The following is an 8,799-nucleotide window of genomic DNA, read 5'->3' as shown; positions in this document are numbered from 1 at the left end:
GGGGGGGTAGCCGTGCGAGCCCAGACCTACACGAACATAACAACGCATGGTTACAGCACGTGATGGAAATATGAGGCAATGTTTGTGCCAGCAAATCATAGAGTTTCAATTACTGTAAATATGCAGGGTTTTTTTTAACCCCTGCACTGGGGGGGGGGGGGGGGGGGGGGTTCTGTTTTGGTCAGACGTCAGAAAAGAGGAAAACATATTGCAACTGTAAGCCTGTCTTCATCTTCCAGTGGATCAGTGCTTCCATCCTCCTATGAGTTAACCTGGAAACAAGAGGCAAATGCACGCAGCATCATTACTAGTAGTCGTTATTGTTATAGATAATGACATGGCTGGATGAAGCAGTTAGTGGGCCCCTAGGACAAGAATTTGCTGTAATGTGATTAACACTTCTTTATTTGTGTACCACGGAGCAGAGGGCTCTCTCTGCAGGTAGGGACCAGAAAATAACACAAAACTGCAGGATTCGCTTTAACTGAATCAGACATGAGTATTTCAAGGTCCTTAATTAATTAAATCATCAGCAATCAACTGACATGCAGGGAATCTGGGACTTTTTGGGGCCTGTGGGCAGTAGCCGCCTCTTCCCTGTGATAATCCAGCCCTGGAAAATAACTCCATAATAACCCAAGAGCGTGTTATAGGTCTACAGTTCACATGGATGAATGAGAAAGAAAGAAAAATTTAACAAACCATTAGAATCTCACTGTAAATTACTTATTCTGTCCATGGATGGTTGAAATGAGGATACAGGACACATGCTTAACTAATGCATAACTAATACATGATTCATGATGACTTGTTGCATAAATTAAAGGCCCCAAAAACTATTTTCCCAATCAGCTTCTTGCAATGAGTCCAACATGAATACAGTGTTTTGTGCCACTCTTGATAAATAATAACTAAATACTACTACTAAACTACTCCCTATATTAACTTACAGCTAATGCCACTAAATTAGCTGGAGACTGGACACAAAAAAGCGGGCATTGATCAATCTTTCTGAAAGTAGAACAGTATCTGTTCTGACATCAATATGGAGCATATTTTTTATCAGATGCAAACATCTACCTGTTACTGCATGGCCTGTTTGTTTATGTCACATCTACAAGCTAAGGGTAGAGAACAATTTATAGCACACGGGGAAAAACTGGGATTAACTATGTAACACCATAAAGGGCCTGATTTTATTTTCAACAAATAATGATTTTGTTATAGAGAAAAGATCACTCATCACATTCTGTCTCACAGGGTTTTAATCATCGGTCAGTCGTTCACATTGTAGTGAAGGAGCACAGGAAAACTGGTGTTTAATTTATTATATGTCAGGACTCTGATTGTGACTTGTCAACAGAACTACAGATTATTTCTGTCGGGCAGAACATGTAGATGTTGAGCAACTCATAAAACAATAATTTAAAACCCTGCATTCATGGAATTAATCACCGTGAGACATGGATTAGTTATTCATTGCTTAAGCATGTGTTTTTGTATCCTTATTATAAAGTGTCACCCAATGAGTTAATAACATAGTCATCGATGTGTGGGTGCGTCTCTGTTTCACTCCAAACTACTTCCTGTGCCCGACAGTTTCTAGGTAAAAATGGCGGTGGAGAAACGCTTGGCATTTTCTATTGTGCAGTTCCTACGTGATCAAACACCATTGCGGCGCTTTGAATTCCGATGAGCAGGAGAGTCTCGAAGGTAGGTCGACTCATTGTGCACTTATTTTTTTTTAGAAAGCACCTTTTCAAAATGTAGGACAGTGCTCCTGTCCTGTCCGTTTCAGAGCGAACTCAATGCACGATCTTACTTCGCTGTCCCGGGGTAGAGAGGATGAACAGGAGTGGGTTTATCATCAAAAAGAATCACAACTGACTGATGTGCAGTGTGTGTGTGGTGGTGTCTTTCATCCAATGTGAAAGATGGACAGGACAGTTTTTAATTTCTCGCTCTGAATGTGCAGCCAAAATTCTGACTCACCATCATAATACCGTTAAGTCTAAGACCATTTGTTTCGCTGTTATCTTGAAAGGGAGTCATTAATGTACTGTCATTGATCTCATCAAAATGATCCTGTCAATATCTCACTGATGCTCCACTACAGTTGCGATACAGTGTTTGGAGACCACCTTCAAGATCAGCTCCAGCGACTGCCATCTTGCTGTGCCTCAGCCTCTCACAGAGATATTCCTCAATTCCCTGCTCAAGGTGGGCGCCGACACAGCACACGGGACCTGGCTCTGTTTGTATCGGAACAGGTTTATTAGCATGAACCAATGCCACATACCACAGCATTTGGTAGCCTAAGCTAGTTAGCGATGCCCGACCCATGACCACACGACTGATCCATGTGTCAGTCTGAGTCTAAATGATCCAGTCATGATCCGTTAAAGACTTCTACGTGAGGGAAATGAGGATATTATAAATGGCACTTACAAACTTTGGGATAAACCTTTTTATTATTATATATGGTGCCCATAACCTTAACTCAGCTTTTACATCACCAGGATGTGCGTCATGGCTAAAACAAAATAAATGTATGTTCAATCTTCTACAGTCAAAGCTATTCACGGTAGACATTTGGACTTTTCCTGCTAACACGTCACACTGTCTGCCGTGAGAAAGGTCTTCTGAATACTTCATAGTCACTGTTTATTCACAGTTAATTTCACTTTGGTTTAAACAACATCAGTGATTTCTCTGTTTTGCATTTGCTCAGAATGACAACATAACCATACCAGAGACCTCCCCATCTCCAGAAGACATCGAGCGAGCAGAGCAGCTCAAGAATGAAGGTAAAGTTAAAACTCTTCGTTGGGAACAGAGAAGGGACGAGTTGATCCACGCAGCACTAAATGTGCTTCAGAAGTGTTTTTAGTTAACTACATTTCCAGCATAATTAACCCACACGTTAAACTACACTTTCACGTTACTGGTAGATGCTTTGTTCAGAAAGATAATTTTGGAGCCCAGCAGCTCCTTCTGTTATATATTCAGGTATTGTGATGTTTTCCATGTGTTTTATCATAGTCCTGAACATGTCTGAGCTGGAGCCAATAGCCCATTAATCAACTGGTCGATTGACAGGCAACTATTTGATAATCGATTATTTGTTTAAGACATTTTTCAAGAAAAATGCCAAAACATTTGGTGGTTGAAACTTCTCCAATGTGCTGATTTTGTCTGTCTTATATTACAGTAAATATCCTTTGTTTTTTTCAGCTTGTTGGCTGAAGATATTATCTTGGACTAATGATGTTTATTTTCACTATTTTCTGGTGTTTTATTGGCCAAACAGCAAATCAGTTCATTGAGAAAAATAATTAATAATGAACATAATTGTTATTTGTAAGAGTTCTCTGGCAAAGTTGTTACAGCATCTGAACTTTATGCACTCTGTGTTTTATTCTCAGGGAACAATCACATGAAGGAAAGAGACTACAGATGTGTGCGGTGGAGTGCTACACAAAGGCCATTGATCTGGACTAAGAAACGCCGTGTACTACTGCAACAGGTATTTACAACAACATGATTTTCACACTGTCGTTGTTTTCGCGCTGCTTTGAGCCGCTACTGTGGTTCGCAGATCTTTCTACGACAGCACACGGTGATGTAATGTTTTGAACTGGACTAGACAGTGCTGGTGAATTCAATCTTTCCTTTGTGCGCTACTATCTGAATATAATTAAAAGAGCTAGAGATAACGGAACAGCCTTTGACACTTGGCAGGGCTGCAGCTCACAGTAAACTGGGAAATTATACAGAGGCAACCGGTGACTGCGAGAGAGCCATTGGGATTGATCCTACCTACAGTAAAGCTTATGGACGGATGGGGTGAGTTTGATGTTATTTAAACAAGGTTTATTGAGTTTTACTGTGTCTGTCAAAAATAATACCTGTCCCTCTCTCTGTGGCTCCAGGTTGGCTTTGACAGCCATGAATAAATATCCAAGGCAATATCCTACTTTAAGAAGCTTTGGTATTAGACCCTGAGAACGACACCTACAAATCCAACCTGAAGATTGCAGAGCAAAGCAGAAAGAAGCAACCAGTCAGTGAGTAAAAACAGCTGTATTACTCTTATTTCATGTGACATAATGCGTATGCCATTAAGTGCACATGCACTGTATTGCATGAATGTTTGACCTTTTTCTGTCTGTGAATGTGCGCCGCAGATCGCCGCGGAATTGGGGTTCGACATGGCTAGTTTGATCAACAACCCTGCCTTCATTAGCATGGTGAGAGCACGGCTCCTAATGTGAGCACTGTACCGGCTGTGGTAACAAGCACAGCAGAGGTTATCAGCTTGTTCAGGAGGCTTAACCATTTGGTCCCGGAGACAGGTGTCTTATGGCTTGTTTTGTCTCTGGCAAGGTTAGACCAGATTCTTTTCCCTAATTAGTCCAACGAGTGGCAGTTAGCCCGTTACTCAGCCGCAGTTATTGCAGAGTGGAGAGGACCATGTAGAATCCTGATTATTAAATGATGACACGCGGGATCTTCTGCCAAGCCGAGAACGCTTCTGCGAGTATGCCAGAGTTTTTATTGCTGCAACAATGACAAGAGACATCTAAATCAGAGGGATGTTTAGGTCGGTTCGGGGCCTAGAGCACCAGATCAAGGATTGTTTTTCTCACTAAATTTCCAGTTGTTGCCACAAATAAATGTTCTTTTAATACATTTGGAAGAGACGCCGATGAGATTTCAGCTTCGTTTCTTTTTCACAGGCTGCGAGCGTGATGCAGAACCAACAAGTGCAACAGCTGTAAGTGTCAGAGTGAATTGATGGGGTTTTAGGGTAAACAGTTTTAAAAAACATACTTTGAAACATAATGTGCTCTGACTCACTGTCACCGTGTCGCTGTGTGGTCAGGATGTCAGGAATGATGTCCAATGCAGTCGGGGGTCCTGCAGCAGAGTGGGGGACTGTCAGACATTCCAGCTTGATTGAAGCGTAAGTGCACACAACACCACATTAAAAAGCATTTAGAGAGTTTTCACATGAGTTATATATGTCATGTACCTACAGACTTTTATTTTTAGAGGGAAAAAAGTTAAAGGAATAGTTCGACCTTTAGGGAATTTGATGCCACTCTCATGTCTTTCAGGTTAATATAAGATATAAAAACGTTCATGTTGTGGTTTACGTTACATTTTGTCTTTTTTCATGCATTCGACAAATGTGGATTAGTGAAACTTTAATTGATGCTTTGTCGCTGGACTTTGTTGCCTTCTACATCAGAGCCACATGGTTGTTTCCACTGTTTCAGTCTTTTGTGTTAAGCTACATGTGAGCTAACCAGCTTTAGCTTCAATGTGTGGTCACCTTTCATGGGCTGATACATATTTGGCAAAATTTTGTCTCAGGAAACTCAAGCATGAGCAGCTTTTTTGTTGTTGCTTAATGAAGCATCACTTGTATCTGTTCTGTAAGTGTCCACAGTGTGATGAGATAAGGTGATGGGATAAGATCAGAGAGGTGGGGTGGGGGGGTGGGGGTCCTGTTATTTTAGCTGTGTATTAGAACCATTGTGCATTGTGTGAGTTTATTGGTTCTGGTAGAAAGTAATATAGCGGGTAAACGAAGCTGTCTTATCTCTCTGTCAGGGGACAACAGTTTGCCCAGCAGATCAGCAGCCAAGAAACCCAGAGCTGATCGAGCAGTTTAAGGACCAACCATCGGAGCCGCTCCTTTCAGCGGCAGCGCCGAGGAGCACTCATGATCCACTCTAGGTATTTTATATGTTTAAAAACAAACGTCAGAGAACTATATTATGTAAAATGTGAATAGTTTTTAATCGGTTAACATGACTTCTTTGTATTACAGCCTCATGTTTTTGTTTTTTCCTCCCCCCTAAGGAAGGGCAACCATATGGCGCAATTACAATCTCTACACCCCTTTCTTAAGTCCCCGCGGAGGCTGGCATGAAGAGAACAAGGATGGGGGTTGAAGGCACTTTACCTTTGTGACTAACAGGCTCTGGGGTGGAGAAATAAGGGACCCTGGAGACTGGACCATGAAATGAAGCATCCACACATTTAGGGCAAAACATCTGTAACAACCCAATCATGAAAAAAATTTAAAAAATTTAAAAAAAGAATAAAAAAGAGAACCGAGAACGCGTTCAGCCTGTAGACGGAACATGAGTAAAAATCTTTCTTCAGAAGCTTCTAGAGATCGTGTGTTTTCTATGTGCTTGAAAATACTGCCCCCTCTTCATGTTATGAGTTGAGGATCCTTCTGTCTAGTCCGTGATGAATAGAGGGGCGAGGGAGGAATGTAACTTTTACAGCATTGCAGGGAACATTTCAGCTTTTTTCATACGACACACACATACACAACACACACACACACAACAGGCATTAGGACATCAAGGTTTACCTTGTTTATATCGCATCTTCTTTAATATTATTTTTGTAGACAGAACACGCTCTACTTGTTCATTGGGTGATACAGACCATTCAGTCCATGCATCGTGTAGGACTCAATCACTGCTTTTCAATGAGTACTACTTAACTTTTTGATTAAGACAACTGTGTAATTGTATAGCAGTGTTTGCAGCCTGCATAATGTTGTTATTGCACTTTAGCAAAAATATACTGCCCCGCCCGCCCTTCCCTTTCCCTCCCCCTTTAAGCCTATTTAATTGTTCATCGAACTAGTAACAACATATTTTCATGATGGTTCATTTTGCATGCTCTTTAAATTCTGGTATTCTGAGATCAGATCTTTACAGAAACAAATAGGTATGCTAGGGCAGCAAATGTTTTTGTCTAAAACATTGAATAAATGTCTTGAAGTTGATCAACTGCTCCACACTCCGTCATTTTCACGTTCAATAATGTTGTAAAATAGCCAGATGCTTCTGCTCTACTCCACCATCCTGGGAGATTCTTGCAGTTTGTCACTGGTAACTAGTGTTTAATGGTTCCTTTTTATTAGCAGCACAGGCTGAGCAGATCCAATCTTCTGAACCCGCAAAATTCAACAATTCAGAAGTTTAAAAACAAAAAAGAATCCGCTCGTTATGTGGACCGTTAACTACTTGTTTGTGCATTAACAGCAATATCTAAGTTCATAAATTTCCATGCAATTTACACAAACCGGAACAATCTACCTTCTTCACGACCTCTTACAGTGTTGAGTGGCACAGAAATACAATCATTGTCCTACACATTTTGAACATTAACTTCAAATTTTAAAGTCTTGGCAGCCCACAATGAGCAGGACACGAAGACCTGACAGAGCTGCGACTACGCCTGGTCGCGAGCCTACTAGACTGTGGCTTTGCTCGCAAGGTGGCTCACATATCTGAAACGTTCACATGATTAATGACGATCTGAAAATGTGGAGCGATCGCTATTTACTTATATTACTGTTATATACCTAGAATGAACAGATATATAAAGCGCGATGCGATAGTAAAGGAAGGATTGTCGTTTTTCAAGAGCAGCTTGTCTGATTACTTGGATCATGCATCAAATGTAACTGTAGAGGTTGAAAACAAGGTTATTGCCGACGATACTAGAGTATTTGAGAATTACGTGCTTTGAAATAATAAAGAGAATACACATATAATATGGTGATGGCAGATGATGTTAGGCTTAGCAGAACTCTCTCTCCACCTCCCGACACTCCTTACTTTGACTCTATTCTTTGCAAAGAGACAAAACCACAATAACAAAGTTGAAGATGAACTGGATTGATAGCATTTTTATAGATTTAGTTTTTTGTTTTGTTTTTTTAAATTTTCTATAGATTATAGCAATAATATTGTTATTGTATTGAATTCTTTTTGGTCACGATAATCATGTAGTGAAAATCTGACATCAGTGACAGCCCGAGTTGAAAATGGTCATCTGCAATCCTGAGGATCTAAAAAATGTCAAAAATAAAGGTAAAAACATTCTTAGATTCTCAGGCGCAGACTACAAAGTTCTGTTCAACAGACTGATATAAAGTCCTTTCATAAAATAATCTTCTCTAATGTCTCAAACCACATGGACACCAAGAGCATGGACGTGTTTCAACCCCCCGGGGGGGGGGGGGGGGTAGCCGTGCGAGCCCAGACCTACACGAACATAACAACGCATGGTTACAGCACGTGATGGAAATATGAGGCAATGTTTGTGCCAGCAAATCATAGAGTTCAATTACTGTAAATATGCAGGGTTTTTTTTTAACCCCTGCACTGGGGGGGGTGGGGGGGGGGGGGGGAGGTGTTTAAAGAGAGGGAATGAGATTTCTAATGGTTTGTTAAATTTTTCTTTCTTTCTCATTCATCCATGTGAACTGTAGACCTATAACAGCTCTTGGGTTATTATGGAGTTTATTTCCAGGGCTGGATTATCACATGGGAAGAGCGGGCTACTGCCCACAGCCCCAAAAAGTCCCAGATTCCCTGCATGTCAGTTGATTCTGATGATTTAATTAATTAAGGACCTTGAAATACTCATGTCTGATATCAGTTAAAGCGAATCCTGCAGTTTTGTGTTATTTTCTGGTCCCTACCTGCAGAGAGAGGCCCTCTGCTCGCGTGGTACACAAATAAAGAAGTGTTAATCACATTTACAGCAAATTCTTGTCCTAGGGCCCACTAACTGCTTCATCCAGCCATGTCATTATCTATAACAATAACGACTATAGTAATGATGCTGCCGGTGCATTTGCCTCTTGTTTCCAGGTTAACTCATAGGAGGATGGAAGCACTGATCCACTGGAAGATGAAGACAGGCTACAGTTGCAATATGTTTTCCTCTTTCCTGACGTCTGACGCAAAACGACCC

General features: G+C 41.0%; 1 pseudogene; it reads left to right on the top strand.

Moving 5' to 3' along the window:
* The first annotated feature begins 1,612 nt into the window (after positions 1-1,612).
* LOC111239055 lies at positions 1,613-5,735 on the top strand (annotated as a pseudogene).
* Positions 5,736-8,799: the final 3,064 nt, after the last annotated feature.

Source organism: Seriola dumerili, unplaced genomic scaffold, assembly GCF_002260705.1.
Source record: "Seriola dumerili isolate Sdu_G_001 unplaced genomic scaffold, Sdu_1.0 BDQW01001845.1, whole genome shotgun sequence".
Classification (NCBI taxonomy): Eukaryota; Metazoa; Chordata; class Actinopteri; order Carangiformes; family Carangidae; genus Seriola; species Seriola dumerili.
This window is presented reverse-complemented; position numbering and strand designations above follow the sequence as displayed.